Source organism: Plecotus auritus, assembly GCF_963455305.1.
Source record: "Plecotus auritus genome assembly, chromosome: 3".
NCBI lineage: Eukaryota > Metazoa > Chordata > Mammalia > Chiroptera > Vespertilionidae > Plecotus > Plecotus auritus.
This window is the reverse complement of record NC_137772.1, coordinates 192,754,778-192,772,828: the sequence shown is the minus strand read 5'-3', so window position 1 is coordinate 192,772,828 and position 18,051 is coordinate 192,754,778. Positions and strand designations below refer to the sequence as shown.

The window sequence follows — 18,051 nt, the reverse complement described above, 5'->3', positions numbered from 1 at the left end:
TTTTTTTCCCCAAACACAATAACCTCCAACAGTGGTCTCTAAGCACTTTCCTATGCTCTTCCAAAACGTGACCTCCCCTAACTCCTATCTCCCCTTACACAGTGAAAAAGGACCACTAGCCGTCGGGTCTGCGCTCGAGGGAGAAGTTTATTCCTTCGTCCTAGAGATGCTACATGCAGCAGAGAAGGCAGCACCGAGGCCAGCCGAGCGCGGGGAGGGGAGAAGAGGTGCGGGAGCGAAGGGAGAGGGCGAGAAGGACGCCGAGGGGGAGGGGAGACAGCGCGAGGGGAGTAACCTCCACCGCACCCCGCCGCCCCGCGGGGCAGCCTGCCTGGCCCGCGAGTTTCTCCCCGGCCGCCTCCCCGGCTCCCGGGGAGGAGGAAGGAAGGGGTTCCCCGTCCAGGAAGCAGTAACAGCGGCGACCGCCTCTAGCCTCACCCTCCTCAGCCCCGCACCGCCTATTCCTCATTCCCCGCGTCCCCGCGCCTCCCGCCGCAGACCCCCCCACAGCGCCCGGCCCCCGCCCTCCCGGGTCCCGCGACCCTCCCCGCCCCGCCGGGACCCCTAATTCATTCACTCGCCGCCGGCCCCGCCCGGCGCGGGCGCGGAGGGTCGGGTCCAGGGCAGGGGCCCAGGAGAGGAGGTCTGCTCCATACCTCTCTCCCGCACCTGGGAGCCGCCGCGCCTCTGGCCCCCGCCGCCGCCTTCAGCGCCCGCACCGCGCTCGCGTCCAGTCGGAAATGGCTGGGGCCCGGAGTACTGGCCGAGCAGCCGCCGCCGCCGCCGCCACCGCGCCGCTCTGCCTCCGCCGCCGGAGCCGCCGCCTAGGGAAATCGAGCTCCGAGCGCACCGATGGGCCCGGAGCCGAGCGGCCGCCGAGGGCAGGGCTATCGACGCGCTCGGCGCTCGATTCCTCTCCGGCGGGCGTGCGGGGCGGGAGTGGCGGAGGGCGGTGTGGGAAGAGGGAAGAGAGCGAGGCGGGGAGGAGGAGCGGGGCCGGGCCCGCGGAGGAAGGGGTGGCCGGGGCGGCGGAGGGTGGGGGAGGCCAGCCGGCGGGGCGGATGCGGGGGGAGGTTACTGTTGGACCCACGCGGCGTTCCGCCCCCGTCCCCAGTCTCTCGCCGCAGAGCCCAACCCGCAGCCGCAGATTCGGACCCCAGCCGCCTGCGGTCGGCCACACGCACACCACCAGCGAGCCTGCCTCACCCTTATCGCGTCTACACGGAGAAGCTGCGAAAATCCCGCCGTCCCTCGGGATCTGCCTACACTTGTTCACATTCACTTACTATCATTTACTGCACGTATATAAACAGGCAGTCACCCAACGCGGGCGAGGGTGCGGGACGGGGGAGACGGGGCAGACGGTCCCCCTCCCCAGGGCTTTCAGATCTTGGCCGGGTTATAACCCGCCTCACACCGAAGCTGGGAACCTAGCCCCAAGCCCTAACAAACCTGTCGAACCTTTTTATCAGTCAAAGGGTCTGTTGTTTTGCTTTTGCTGTTTCATCACAGTTCACTCTGAACAGGGACCTCAAATATACCTATTGCCCCTGAGGGCACCTTCAGAAGGCTAATTATTTTTAAGTAGAAATGTCCTTGATAGTTTGGACCCGAGGAGAGTTATTCAAACATTAATTAGAAGATTGAGATTAATCAGTTAACACTCAGGGAGTTAACACATTGAACAATGGGACAATTAAACCTGCTAGCATACCCAGAATCTGCTGTGGATAAACTAGCTAGAAAGGTAAATGGCCCACATCATAAAACACGAACAAAACAATTATTTTAAATCACAACTATTATGGCTGTTCATCAACCTCACACCAACTGTCATCCTTTCTTCCTACTCCTTCTGTGGACTGTGATCTGCAAAGCTTGTTTGGGCCTCCCTCTCATGCCAATTGGTACCAGGTGGAAGAGGCAGAAGAGAGGAAGCGGAACGCATGTCCCCTATAAATCCCCAAAGCTCCCTCCAACACCTCCTTACAAATCTTTATTCAAGTGTGTTCTAACGAGTTCTTCCCAAAAGATCATCTATGATATTGGATCTCTCCCTCCTTCCCCCAAATCTATCTCTCTCCCTGCTTTTTCTCTAGAGCAATTATCACCTTCTAATATACTATGTAAGTTGTGTGTGTGTGTGTGTGTGTGTGTGTGTGTGTGTGTGTTTCATTTCTCCTACCAGAACATAAGCTCCATGAGGGCAGGTATATTTTTTTGGGGGGTGGGGGGGCGAGAGGGGGGTTCTTTTTTACTTGGAGCTGAATTCCCAGTGCCTACAATACAATAGGCACTCGATAAATATTAGTGAAATGTTGATGGAAATCTGAAATCTGTGATTCTAAATCTGTACTTCGTTTAAGTGCCTTAAACTCGCTCTAATCTCTGTTTTCACCTTCTTACAAAATCTGCCTTTAGACCACACCCTGTGAAGTCTAGAAAAGGGTCTGCACATAATGGACACAATGAGTTTTTGTTAAGTGAATGAATTTTCACTTATTTGTATTTTGCTTTGTAGTCACTTAAATATGAATCACTGATTTATTTTGTCCAACTTCAAGTACATGATGAGCTTTTGTCCTCTCTTTCAGCTGTTAATACAATGTTCTCCCTGTGGTTAGTCCTCCATAAATCTTAAAAGGACAAATATAGACCGGGGGCTGGGGGAGGGGGGAGCTTTATATTGCACTTTTATGCTGATTATGAAAATTCTGGCATTAGCAGAAACCTAATCCATTCATATGGTCTCAGTTATCACCCAGCTTCACCTCACACACTTTATCTCTCCTTCCTTTCACATCTACAGCAATGCACACATATGCTATGTCAAGCCTTTCTGCCAGTCAGGCCTGGGTGCTTTCTCAGAAGCCAGCAGCCTCCCTAACACTTCCTTTACCCTGGGCTTAGAGCAGTGGATTTCAAAGGTAAGCACTTCATGAAGCATTTGACATACTTTCGAAAATGCAAGTTCCTAGGCCCCTCATCCAAAGATCCCATTCAGTTGGTCTAAGGTGAACCAGAAATCTTCATTTTTATCAAATCGGGTGATCTTAAACCCGTAGCCAGCAGTCTGTACATTGGGAAGCTTTCATCCAGATACTCAAATCCCTTTCTTCTCCTCTGGGAAGCTGCACTTTCTGCTTTCGGGGGCTTTCTCTTCCTCACGCCTGGTGGCTGCATCCAACAGTCTTCCTGGCTCTCCCCTTCGTTGCTCTCCCCCAGGACATGCACACAGTCCTGTTCTGTGATCACGATGGGAAAAGAGTGAGAAGGGTAACAAAAAGTATGAACCTGGGGATTCCAGGCTTGCTCTAAGATGCAACTGTATTTCTACCCTCTCCCATTACACTCTTCTGGGAAGGCAGCCACATACACATGTACACATGCCCACATCCTTTTGATCTTGCTTTATAAAGATCACCCTGACCCTTTCCTTTATAAGGTACCCTCTTCTGCAGATATAATCAAAGAAAACCACAGGATTACCCTTGTGTTAGTTGGGCTCTTAAGTAAAATGTCAGGCCATGTTCAGAGCACTGAAGACTCTGAGGGTTTACTTTAAGGAAATAAGGACATTTCAGAAAGTCATGTCATCAGCCAGAACTACTGCTCATTCCAAGAATCAACTGCAGTTCTTGCAATCCAGCAACAGGCTGGGATGCCTTGCTTATCCCCTCGTTAAGGAGCATCTATTGCCCATACTAGAGGAATCTTGCCATTCTCCTGAATCAGCATCTCTCTGCTTCTTTCTCATATTGGTCTCAGCTTCTGCTACCTCTGCTTCTAGTGACTACTCTCTATGACTTACATTTAAAACATCCCAAGAGAGAGGATCTGAATACATTTGTCATTCACTGTTCAACAAGAAAGGCCTTTATGGGACACAAGTTTCCTGACGGGACACCTAATTGGTGGCCAGCCTTGTTTGTGCCTGGTTTAGAGATCATTGCCTTTGGGTGCTATAGTGGAACTCACTTTATAGATTTAATATGACTCCAGCAGTAAAGGCATCCGGGCAATGTTGAACTCTCTGTTTAACTTTCTGTGACTGTTTAACTCTCTGCAGCCTCAGGTCTGACTGACTACCCAGAAAGCCAGAATGCTGCCCAAAGGTAATTGTTAGGCCCTAGAAAGGAGGTTAGAGTGTGGAGAACGTGTGATGTTATCTGTTAACTTAGAAGTGCATTGTTCTTTGTAGTGATCTACGTGACTAACCACCATACGCTTTTTACTATTATCCCCTGTGAAAAAGAGACCCCGTCCTGGGAGGGGGTAGATTCTTCCCGCAGGCCACCATGGGGAGCAGGCAGCTGCTTTGCCCAGGTAGCTAAATTTCGCCTATTAAAGCTCCTATGAACTTGAATAAAGCGCCGCAACAGTCAGGGAAAGTTAAACAGGAGGAACCACCTCTGGATACTTTCGTGGACTCGATGTCAGTTTTCTCACGTGGGAAACTTGTGCCACTAACTAGGTGTTATTTAATTCACTTACCCAGCATGTATCTCCTCTGACTCTTATTTCATTTCACTTTGTATTCTTTTCTTGCATATCTGTTTTCCCTAGTGGGCAGTTAATTCCTCAAAGTCCATGCTGATTTTAACGATATATACTACAGCTCTTTGCACATTGTAGGACCTCTATAAATTTTGGTTAACGTGAGTGAAATCATAACAAACCTTCAGCAGTCTCTACATAGTCTCTTCATTCTCATCTAGCCCAATTCCTAGATCATTTCTAAATGAATACGCTGTCCAAAACCAAATTCCCCTTCTTAATCCTCCCAAACTAATACCCCCTCCCAAGTTCTCCATCTTACCTGAAGGGCATGATGGTCCTTCAAAACTTTATACTCAAAAACTGAAATTAATTTTTAACCCGCTCTGCATTCAAATTGATTACAGCTCACTTTCGTTATATTTCCTAAGCATTTTCTCTTATCTGCCTCTTCGACATTCTTCCCTTCACACCTGCACTTCTGGAACAACTTCTGCATGACTTTCCTGCATCCTGGCTTTCTTCTCTTCAATTCAGGCCATATGCTGTTGCCAAATTAATCTTCCTTATACATACATGTCTTTCATCATCGTCAAACATTTCTTCTGTACCTTCTCCATATAGGCTGCACTCATACAGATTATATATTTTAAAAGTACAAAGAATTAATAAGCTTAGTGCCTAAAGATGATGATAAATACCTTAGAAATTTAGTGAGGAATGATCCCTGGTCTTAGCTAAGCCTTCACTAAGAGTGAATCTTGCTTACAAATCTTAATAACTCTTTGTATCCAATTGAATCAAGGCCAAATTCTTGGTACCTAGCTTTTGATAGCATCCATTGTCTGGCACTATCCTGCCCTGTGACTTTCTCTCCCACCTCCCCAAAGCAGGTACTCTCTCCTCCTCAAGCAATCCTCCTCTCTATGGTACAAAACTAGGTTACTGTGACTTTGCTCCTTTTTCACCCAGCATCTTTCTGCCTCTGTCTTTGCTAAAATTCTCTCTTTCGAGATCTAGAACAAGTCCGACCTCCTTTATGAAAGCTTTGTTAATTATGCCATCTTTTTTATCCGTCTATTATTTCATACGGGCTACTTATGTCTCCCCAAGTAAATTTTAAGTCCTAGAGGCGAGAGCCATATCTTAAGTGTGTGAACCCCACCCAAACATACAAGCATAGTCCACTGTAATTACTCAATAACTACATGAGTACGTATAATGTCCTTATCAGCAAGGTAAACACAATGAAAGCAATGCTTGAGGAAGATTAGAACAGAAAAGATCCGAAGGGAAAGAGCCCTCGGGGGAGGGGTTTTGTGAATGGTATAACAGTACCTGGTGGCAGTGGGAATTGTACACTGGCTAAATTTACTAGTCGTGTGAGCTAGCACAAATCCATGAGTCTCTGCAAGCTATGCATTTAAAAATGGAGCGATGACATAAGTTACTATTTGTTAAACTCCTCCAATGAGCCAAACAAGTATCATACACTACTTTCAACAAAGAACAAATCAATCCATCGCTGTCCACTTCTCTTCTTCACTGCTACCACTACATTCCAAGCCACCATCCATTGTCCCTCTCCCAGGGGGACAGTCATCCATTAATGGATCCTTTGCTCTACACTGGCTTCCCTACAATCCATTTCCCCTGGGCAGCCAGACTGAGTCTTCTCAAAATGCAAATTGAATCATGTGACCAGATCAAGCTCTCCAAAGGCTTTTCATTGCTCTCAGAAGGAAATTAAAATGCATTTAAGTCATTTCATGCTGTAGTTTTTACCTACTTCTGAACACATCACGTATGATCCCTTTCCTCACTAGGCTCCAACTACACTAGCCACCTTTTTCTTCCCTTTACGTACCACGTTCATTCCCTCCTCAGGGCCTTGAACAAGCAATTTCCTCAGCTGAGGATGCTCCTGCCAGCGTGCCTCTGCTTGATTTCGGGTGTCAGGTTAATACCACCACTTCAGGAGAGATTGCCCAACACCTAGCCTAAATCAGCACTCCCCACCCTATTCTCTGACTTCTACTCTCCAACAAATCACTCCTTCACACAGAGACTTGTTTAACCATGCTTATCATACCTGAAATTATCGTGGTTGTTTCTGTGTTTGCTTGTCTGTTTCCTCCCTGAAATATAAATTTCATGAGCCAGGGAACACTGAATCCTCCATATCCAGAGAGACCTAGGCACATAGCAGTCACTTAATAAAAATCTGTGGGTATGCTGCTCTAAAGAAAATAATAGGACTAATAATCCACTCTAAGTAAGGACTTTGCAAATAAAGTCTCTTGCTTTTGTTTCTAGCTCCCTAATACAATAGTACTTCATTGAATGTTTTTCTATTTAGAAATATTAGAAATCACAAGTATTTTTTAAAATCCCTTCTAATTCGCCAAGGAGGTACTCATTGGACAACCCATTGATTACAAGCCTGATTTTCCTAGTTTTTGACTTTGCTCCTTAATCAGTTATTAAATATGTTGTAAAGTGCTTCTATTCCATTCATGGTAAAGTGCATTCAAATAGAGCTTTATTTGTGCACATGAATTTAACATTTTAGAGTCTAGAGGCATTAGGTCCCTTTGGGATCAGATATCTAATTTGGCATCCATATGTCCTCAGCTGAAAGAAGCAAGTCACTCTTTTGCTAAATTCTTCTAGTCTCGGTGGAAGATTGTTTGCCTTGTCAAATGTCCCTTGAAAGCCAAGATGTAGGAGTTTGTGACTGTACCAAAAAGAATAGAAGACCAGTCTTTCACATGCTGAAAACTCAAAGGAACATCTTTGTTTTCACTGATAGAGTCATAATTCTTATATTAGCGGTCTGTGAATGTGTGGAGAAGTTGCAAATGGAAATATAAATGATTATTTCATTTTATTCTGAATTCCTTTCATTAACAATTGTAATGTCTGCACAAAATAATTCTATGTATGCACAAACCTCAACAAACATAAATATTACCATTTGCCCTTAAGAAACCCATGTTGGGGGGGAGGTTTGGGGGTTAATGGAGGGATGAGGACACATATGTAATGCCTTAATCAATAAAGAAATTTTTTTTAAAAAAGAAGCCCATGTTAGTTCATCTAACATCTTAATAATAATCATTCATTCATTCAGTCAGTCAGTCAGTCAACAAGTATTTATTAAGCAGTTACTATATCCAGCCGTCCTCAAACTACGGCCCGCGGGCCACATGCGGCCCGCCGAGGACATTTATCTGGCCCGCCGGGTGCCGCTGCCTGTCCTGCTTAGCAGCCGACTCGTCCCGGGCCCGCAGTGCGCATAGGAATTTGTTCATAGTTTTTTTTTTAAACTATAGTCCGGCCCTCCAACGGTCTGAGGGACAGTGAACTGGCCCCCTGTTTAAAAAGTTTGAGGACCCCTGCATATGCTAAGTACTCTTTGGGATATTTGTTCATTGATTCACAAAACACAAAAATCTCTGCCCTCTTGGAGTGTACATTCAAAAGTAGTGGTTCTACGATTTTCAAAGTAGTGGGTTTCAGGATCCTTTCACACATTTAACATGCATTGACTTCCTTATTTAATTCACTTAAAATAACAAAAATAAACTCATTACATCTTAACATGAATAACATCTTAATGAAAATAATTATAGTTTAAAAAGTAGTGATAAAAATAGCATTGCTTTAACATGTTTGCAAATCTCTTTCATGTGTGGCTTGAAAAGAGAAGTTCATCTCACATCTTCTCCTGTGTCTGTTCAGAAAGCACACATAGCCTCCAGAAAACGTCACCGTACACTCATAAGAGAAATGAAAGTGAAAAAAGAAAATAACATCTTGGTATTATTGTGAATACAGGTTTGACTTTGCAGACCTAAAAATGTCTTGGTTGCTTCTCAGCCTTTTGACTAAGATCAAGTGAAGTACAAATGCCTTGAAACCCCCAAGGGTGCCTGGACTATAATTTGAGAACTGTTCAAAAGAATTTTTATTATTATTATTATTATTATTATTGCTAATAAAATAAGGCCAAATTTAACAGAGACCAATGCAATAATTAGCTTTTCCTAAATTTATCATTTTACTTCTCAGAACCCAGCTCTCTGAGTCTCTGTGAGATGGCATTGATTGATAATGGTGATCAGGAGAAATTATTGCTAAGATAATTTACAGAGGTAAAACAGATGCCCCAAATAATGGACTTCTTTGCAGTCATTGAAAACCTTTGTTTTTAGGTCAATTTTGTGTTCTTGATGATCTCAAAGTACTTACAGACATTAATTAATTGAACTTCCAGGATGCCAATGAAATGTTTCCAAATACAGATTTTATGCATTTTGCAGATACTTTAACTGACAGAATAGCAGTTTGTCTTGGCTTAAAGGAAAGTTATGAGCAAAACCAAAGAATTGTCATGTATTTTTTTGTAACTATAAATACACTATATGTTCTCTAGATTGTTTTAATTTACCAGGTTTGTCAGGAACATGGATAATGTTGTAAAGTTACTACTTATTTTTTTTTAAATATATTTTTATTGATCTCATAGAGGAAGGGAGAGGGAGAGAGAGAGAAACATCAATGATGTGAGAAACATTGATCAACTGTCTCCTGCACACCCCCTACTGGGGATCAAGCCCGAAACCCAGGCATGTGCATTTAACCATGACATCCTAGTTCATAGGTCAACACTCAACCACTGAGTCATACCACCCAAGCAAAAAGTTACTACTCTTAATGTCTCAGCAATACTTAGTTTCTTCTATTTTTCTTCCTTCATTCCTTTGTTCCTCCCTTGCTCCCCCCCACCCCCGCCTTCCTTTCTTCCTTTCCTTTTTTCAGGACAAATACCATTACTATAAAACTCCTCAGACACTAAATCTTAGCCCAGCTCCATAAAACACCGTGGCTCTCTAGAAGTCATCACTAAGTGACATCATATTCATATTGTATCCCATCTATTGATGTTCAAGTCAGTCACATTCAAATCTTGTCACTCCTCCAATAGGTTCCTATCGCATTCTAAGGCAAACCACCGACAATGGCCCACCAGAGACCCCCTGGGCTTCCTAATCACGTGTCCTCCTCCTCTTTCCCTTGCTTGCTCTTTTGTTGCCACACTGGCCTCCTCTTGCCCTCTGGAGAGACCAGCAGACACTCACTTCAGGGCTTTTGAACGCGCTGTTCCTCCTACCTGGAAGGCTCTTTCCCTCAGATAACTACAGAATTCTCTCCCTCACTTCCTTCAGGTCTTTGCTGAAACGCCACTTCCTCAATGAGGTTCCTGATCACCTTATTTGAACTGTAATTTTCCTCAATGAGGTTCCTGATCACCTTATTTGAACTGTAATTTTCCTCAGTGAGGTTCCTGATCACCTTATTTGAACTCCAGAACTCTTGTTTCCCTTTACCTGCATTTCTGTCTCCATGGAAAGTATCACCATCTGTCGCACAATACGTTTTTTGCTTATTTATTTGCTCAAGATCCGTCTTTCCTCAACTAGAAACTAAGCTATACAAGAGCTAGGATTTGTGTTCTATTCCTGTTGAATTCCTAACAGTAGAGCACATAGTATATTCTCAAGAACATTTGTTGAATGAAAAAGTAAAGAAATCCTAAAATGCACATTGATGGTGTGTCAGAATAAATAAGAATGTGGCCAACCAAGAAAATATGTTAAAATATAAATATGTGTTTCCAGAAAATCATCCTGAAACATGCTGTTACCTGTACAAGCTCAGACAAATGGATCCTCATCCCACTGTCTCTCCTGGCTTCAGAATGGTATGCAGCTTGTACTGTTTTTTTGTTTTGTTTTGTGTGTTTTTTTGTTTTAAAGAGAGAATCTTTTTTAAAAATATATTTTTATTGATTTCAGAGAGGAAGGGAGAAGGAGAGAGAGATAGAAACATCAGTGATGAGAGAGAATCATTGATCGGCTGCCTCCTGCACGCTCCATACTAGGGATCCAGCCCACAACTCGGGCATGTGCCCTTGACTGGAATCAAACCCAGGACACTTCAGTCCGCAGGCCAACCCTCTATTCACTGAGCCAAATCAGCTAGGGCTGTACTGTTTTGTAAAAGTTACTGGTAGGACTACCCAAATGAGTTTTGTTAATAGATAAAATTGTGATCAGTGTGCAAATTCTCATGATGTTATATGAAAGAAGGCATTTAACCACCTTTGAACATATTTTGCATATTTCTTGTTTTCTCTTGATGACTTAGAATAGCAATTTTAAACCTGTATGCCACAAGAATTTTTAAAACATGCAAAACCTGACTATTTAGTCAGGAGCACTGACCTCTTTTCCCTTAGACAGCCAACACAACAATAGCTGTCTGGTGTGAATGACTCAAAAGGCTGAAAATCGCTGGTTTAGAATACCTATTACCCTGAAATCAGTTTTAGGAACAAAAACAAACAAAGTAAGTCCTCAATAACCAAACTAATTTTAAAATCATTTTTTTTTTTTTGTGTGATTCACTGTACTTACACATAAAATTAAAGAGCATGGCCCTGTCCAGGTCGCTTAGAACATCATCCCAATACACAAAGGTTGTGGGTTTATTTTTTATTTTTTTTAAAATATATTTTATTGATATTTCACAGAGAAGAAGGGAGAGGGATAGAGAGCTAGAAACATCGATGAGAGAGAAACATCGATCAGTTGCCTCCTGCACACCTCCCACTGGGGATGTGCCTGCAACCAAGGTACATGCCCTTGACCGGAATCAAACCCGGGACCTTTCAGTCCACAGGCCGACGCTCTATCCACTGAGCCAAACCGGTTTCGGCGAAGGGTTGTGGGTTTAATCCCTAGTCAGGGCACATACAAAAATAAACCAATGAATGCATAAGTAAGTGGAACAAATTGATGTTTCCCTGTGTCTCCCTTCCCCTCTCTCTCTCTCCCTAAAATCAATCAATAATTTTTAAAAAATAAAAGACCAAAATTCTATGCAATTGTATATAATTGCTGATAGAGCTTGACAACAGAGGTTAGAATGAGGAAATGTACTAGTACATCTAGTTAAGACTGGGAATGTGCACATGTATGGATGGTGGGGGAGTAAGTTGTGTGTGTGTACTTTGCTGACACTGAGTAATGCTTGGTGGTGATAACATCATCAGTCTAGCAGTTCTCACCGAAGCAAGGTGTTGTGATGTGTTTAATTATGAGGAGATACACAAATCATTTGTGACTAATACTAAAGCATTTCATTCTTAGGTTGGCTTTAAAAAGTTTAATTCATGTCCAGAGTTATTCCTAGCACATGTTTCTCAGGCTGACATGGGTTCTTATATGCTTTCTTGCGTGGGAGTGGCAGCTAGTTCCCACGGAGGATGTGATGGAAGTGATTACCTTCAATTATTTGTGTCTCAGGAAGACTGAGAGTCATCGGGCAGGTCGTTTTTCTAAGGAAAATCCAAAATCCTACCAAATACCGTAAAGAAAAGAAGAGCCTTGATGGCATTATCAATAGACAGTTGGCCCATCTTTTTCAAATAGTTCTAGAGTGGAACATTTGAAAACCATTCATCATGAGTTTGCTTTCAAGTGGTTAGAGGTAGGCTGCTTCAATGCATGTGCATTCACAGTGTGAAATGTGAATTGATAAAATTCCCAAAGGGGCAATGTCAGGCACTGAGACATTACCATATGAAACTCAACATCCCAAGGTAGGTTGCTTTCGGTTTTCTTTCAAATTTAAGAATTTTCAGAGCACCTGAGAAAAAAGCATTACTTTATAAAAAGAATTTGGGACTGGCTAGGTTTCGGTAACATCACAACCCAAAATAGTAAACAATGTGTGGAGTGGTTATTGTTTTGCCTTATGTGCTGTTGAAGAAACAAGCTGTTAGGGGATTTTGCATCTTGCATGCAATCTTGTTGCTATAAATTAAAAGAAGATGCGTAGTGTTGCTGTGTTACTAACATATCATAAGGAGCTATTATATGTAAATAAATAATGAAGATGTGTATAAATGCAAGACACTAACACAAATACTGGAGAGTAACACTGAAAAGTACATGTAGTATTACAGTGACAGTAATCCCCATTACCTTCCACCTAGGCTTTTGCACTGGGTTCTAACTTGATTTTACCCTCTTCAAATCCACTTCATATACCATTTTCAGATTAATCCTCTTGAAGCACAATGCTGGCATTCCTCCCTTGGTTAGAATTCATAAATGCCTAAGGATAAATACCTACAGAATGAAGTGCAAACCTGAATCAATATTCCCAACCTCTTTTCCCACTAATATTCCCCTTCAGATACTTTACTTGAAGCTAAACTTCTTTACTTCCCTATTTGTCCCACTATTATGACTTTGTCCACTGCCTGGAATTCTTGTTTCCATGTCTGAATCTTCCCTAATCCTCAAGCCTTTGCTAGGACAGGTTGTAATGGGGAAGATGGATAGGCCCTGTTGTAAGACCTATTCCTTGGGTTTATGGGGAAGTGAATACCTTCAAAGATGCAACCCTTTAACTACTATTTTAATGTTCTCTCCAGTGTGTTTTCATCATAACCTTAAAAAATTTCACAACAATATAACACTTTTAAAACAGTTTAAAAGTCCCAGGTTTAGAGCATATGTTTGCAGGAGAAGTCCTGCCCTTTACTCCTAACTAAGCACCCTCTGACTTCAAGGCTCTGCTCAGATGTGTCTTCATAAAAGCTTATCTCCGATTCTCTCAGCAAGAAATAATTTCCACTCTTCTTAACTCTCATTATACTTTACCCATTTCCCTTATTCAATATTCATTCAAATATCTGTGGATCTTCTCAGTGTCTGATGTTGAAATTGCAAGATAAGGATTGTGCTGCCAAGCATTTAACCTTTGATCCCTCCTACTATTTTGTAGTGTTTGGAGGGATCTTCTCCATGAGCAAAGAATAGGCACACCCAGGTTAGCCTGTAGCTACTAGGAATGTATTGTGAAGCTCCACAGGAAGTAAAAGGAAGAATAGTCTCAACAGTCAAATCAGCAGAGAACAGAACCTGAATCCAGGACATAGCAGTGCTTGGGACCCTCCAGGCTGAGAAGTTCTAGCCACTTGCTCAGCTGGCCAAACCCATTCTTTCAACTCCAGTAACACATCCTTGCTCACTCCTTATTCTACTTTTCTGCTGTCACATTAACTTCATAACCTTCTATCTCAGCTTCTTCAACTCCAGCCATGTTACAAATAAACTGACTCTCTCTGCATGGCTCACATTCAAACTTCCAGAAGGTGAGCTTAATCAAGCGAGCCACTGCAGGACTCTGTTTTGAACTCCATTCTCTGGAAGAGCTTGTTCCTCAGACCACTTCTGAGTTTAGGTGTTGGTCTCATATTCCATCTTCAAAGCATTGAGAAGAATATGCATACCATAGGCATAAAGAAACTACCTTAAGCTGTTTTTCTTTGAAGGAGGCTATGAATAAATGAGGCAATCAAAGCTTCTTAGCAAATATATACTGTAGTTGCTTGTAATATTTCACATCCCCTACATGATTGGAAGCCCCTTGAAGACACAACTGTGTTCTATTCATCTTTGCATCCTCCAAAGAGCTAGAGAGTAGCTTAGTACCTGGCACATAGTATATGCCAAGTTTATACCCTGAATATAAATCCTATGCCTTCCAGCAAAACGCTATAAAATACATCTGTAATTGGTTATCCTCTAAGGTGGTCATGTATTATGCCTGTTTTCAACAGCAGTTAACACAGAAATAGCGTTTCACTGTTTTTGTGTAAAGTTCTAGCCAGAAGGGTGCAAAGCCAAAGGTGGGAGTGAAGGCATGGGCGTTTGTCAGTGCTTTTTCTCCACTGTGGAATAGGTTATAAACAGTTTCATGAGATTTCACTGCAGCCTAGGGCCTCTCAATACATAAAAAGGCTGAGTTAATTGGCAACCAATGTTTTAAATGCAGTAGAAAAGAATTTCAGGGGTGGAGCAAGAATGTAAAAGAAAGTTTATCTTAGATCCCGTAACCGCATTTCTAGTCCAGCTCTGACTTGACAGCCATCCAGGGGGGCCTTATGAAGATACAGATGACATTCTAAAACCAGAAATTTATGAAAGCATTTTCTGTTGTATTTTCCCTCCTCTCTGACTAGTTGGTTATTTCCCCTTCTTCATATCTCTGGATAGTATTTTTTAATTGTAGTCCTATGCTCACATAAAGCAAAATGTTTTTGGGTTTTTTGTCTGTAATAATACTCTCCTAGAACCTTTTTATTACTAGGTTCTTTCTCATATCCACTTTGCAATATTTCTTCATTTCTCTAGCACAAATTATCTATAAATATACTTTGTCATACATTTTTTTCTATGTGCATATTTCTTTTAGTAATAACTCTTTCCTGAAAAGAATGCCAATAAAGACAAGTCCATAAAAAATGTAAAATGTTTATGTAAAATCTCATTTTACTTTCAAGTCACTTATCAAATATGAATGCTTTCACCCCAAAAGAGAATGATTTATTTTCCTTTCCTGCATGATTTCCTCAGTGTGTGAAAGGAGAAACACAAAATAATTTTGTTATACATTTAGTATGAAATTTTTTCATTAGAAACACTGCTACTTGAACTGAAAGAATGAGAGAAATGAATGTTACATGTAGAGTTAGAAAAATTTTATGGGTATGTGAAACAGCACCAACTCTTTTTAGAGAAAATTCTAGTCTAAAGCATTAACAAAATGAAAAAATGAAGATTTTTGCCTTTCTACTGGAATAATAGATTGAATTATTTCAGACGTCTCTATTTCAGTGTATGATCCATCAATTTTAATTTCTTGAGTTGACTTCAGAAATTATCTATGTAGTTTCTATATTAAAAGTTTTGTTACCCAAGAAATGCAGGCTTTTGTAGCATAGTGCTTCAATATTATACATAATGTATGACCACCATCATTTTCAATTTATATTCAGCGAGTCTTTGTTGCAAAGCATCCATACCATTAACAGAGATAAACATATTTACCCCAAACTTTGCATTTTCTATGATAAACCAATAATAGTCCAAATGGCATTCTATTTTGTCACTAAATGTTCTTGTTGGGTTTTTTTGTTCTTTGCAAATTAAGCCATGTTATTCACGTGCATAAACTGATATTGTCAACATGCGGAGAGCCCTTCAGGAATCTCAGTATACTAGTAATCCACCATCTGTGCATTGCTCTTGCAGGAATCTGTGGGAGCTAACAATATGTTTCAAGTCAGAGGTACTCTTATAGTTGAAATGTTCTACTAAAAAGTTATTTTCTGTGCTTCCTTGGGAACAAGACTTCTGTGATGTAAAATTTAATAGCATTATTTGATTTCACTTTAGAAGATAATTTTGTTTCCTGTAAAAATAATTTTTTAAAGCCTAAGCCAAGGAATTTTCAAGGTAGAACACAAATTATTTTTTTTTAAATATATTTTATTGATTTTTTACAGAGAGGAAGGGAGAGGGATAGAGAGTTAGAAACATCGATGAGAGAGAAACATCGACCAGCTGCCTCCTGCACACCTCCCACTGGGGATGTGCCCGCAACCAAGGTACATGCCCTTGACCGGAATCGAACCTGGGACCTTTCAGTCCACAGGCCGACGCTCTATCCACTGAGCCAAACCGGTTTCGGCGAACACAAATTATTTTATGACAGTAAGAAATAGAAGCGTAACTAGCAATTGAGTCTGATCCTTAACGTTCTCATTCACATGTTTAGAGTAGAATTATGTGGTGAAAGTCTTTGGCAACTTTACTTTTAACTTCCGGTCTGTTCTTTAATGGTAAAACTTTTCTTTAAGTATTTAGAGCCATTTTCAGAAATTAGGTCCCCTTAGGAACTGAGTAATCCATAAACTCCCTTTCTCTGGTTTTGTCATTCCTAAGGACCTACACTACTCTCTTCCTTCTTCTTTACTTCACTTTAATATTTGATCAGAAAGGAACGTGCCTACACCAATGATAAACTAGATTATATTAAAATTATTTATAGATATTTATATTTGGACTTCATTGACAAACAATACAATGGAAATAGACATACTACTATTAAAGATATGCCCAGCCATAAAAGAAAATTAAAGTTACAGACACACTAGCAGGAAACTGACTTAGATGAAAATTTTGATTTTCATTTGGATAGGAGGTAGAAATAATTTGTTTTAGCAGTCTCCCAGCCTTACTAGAGCCTGTAGCAACCGGGGGAGGTCCCCAACTTTCTAAAACCATCTCAAGACTAGACTTGGTACCTTTGCTCCCATCGGCTTATTCCTATAGGAACACTTATTATTGCATAGATTTATTTCTTGTGTACTAGAGTGTAAGCTTCTTGAGAACAAGAGTCATATCTTGTTCATTCATTCATTCATCCACACAACAAATATTAATCAAATGTCTATTATACACCAGTCACTATTCCAAGCACTTGGGGTGCATCAGGGTAAAAATAAAACAAACTCCCTGTCCTCAGGTAGGTTTTAGTCTAAGAGGTTCAGTGTTCTATTGCAGTGGTTGGCAAACTGCGGCTCACGAGCCACATGCGGCTCTTTGGCCCCTTGAGTGTGGCTCTTCCACAAAATACCACAGCCTGGGCGAGTCTATTTTGAAGAAGTGGCGTTAGAAGAAGTTTAAGTTTAAAAATTTGGCTCTCAAAAGAAATTTCAATCGTTGTACTATTGATATTTGGCTCTGTTGACTAATGAGTTTGCCGACCACTGTTCTATTGCATTGACTTTCTCAGTTCTACTTGCCTATGTGTTTTCTATGTCTCTTATCCTCTGAATGTCTTCAGCCGCTGTTCCAACCCAGTCTTGCTCGGTGTCTGGTGTTCAATACATATTTATTGAACTGAATAACTGTTTCTTTGTGTTTAATGGACATATAGTCTGTGGCATTCCTAAAGTTAGAAAAACATCAATACATTGTTGTGATTCCCATTCATAGGTAATGTGGGACCTGCAAAGAGAACAATTTGTGGTGATGACTCAGGTGTGCAGATCAGCAAGAGTGGCACAGGGTCACTGTTGCATGGCCTGCACCTGTACAAGAGGGGCTCAGGATACTGGCTCAGCAGAAATAGAGGTGGTTAAGGACATAGAAAAGTGGTTTGGAAGGTACCAGGAAACTGCCTTTCACCACCTAAGAGTACAATAAGCCTTAAATAGCTGGGCAGAAGCCAATGAGCTGGTTGTAACTGGGTAGGTCACCCTAAGAGATACAAATTTTCTTCTTGAAGTGGTGGAAGATCTCCTATCCTATTAGGATTATATTTTATATCTGGAAATGGAGGTTAAGGGTTAAAGGAGGAGGAGATGGACAATGGATAAAAAAGCTTTCTTAAAATATAAAGGGTAAAGGTTTATTTTAAAGATAAATTTGAAAACACTTGTAAAGATAAATATATATGTACACATATATCCCTTTGTTCATTGCAGCATTATTCACAATAGCTAAAATATGGAAACAACTGGAGTGTCCTTTGAAAGATAATTGGATTTTTTAAAAAAGTGGTACAGCCCTAGTTGGGTAGTTCAATTGGTTAGAGCATCATCCCAATATGCCAAGGTTGTGGGTT

The 18,051-nt window shown here is 41.5% G+C and overlaps 1 protein-coding gene across 7 annotated transcripts in view; it reads right to left on the bottom strand.

The window, feature by feature from the left end:
- Window positions 1-851, bottom strand: part of KRAS (KRAS proto-oncogene, GTPase) — a 43,800-nt gene extending 42,949 nt beyond the window's left edge. The window contains exon 1 of one of the 7 annotated variants that reach the window (XM_080662332.1): window positions 657-851. The gene's annotated coding sequence lies outside the window, so the exon portion shown is untranslated. The remainder of the gene's footprint in view (window positions 1-656) is intronic. The other 6 variants (XM_080662331.1, XM_080662329.1, XM_080662328.1 and 3 more) reach the window with 6 other exon arrangements.
- Window positions 852-18,051: the final 17,200 nt, after the last annotated feature.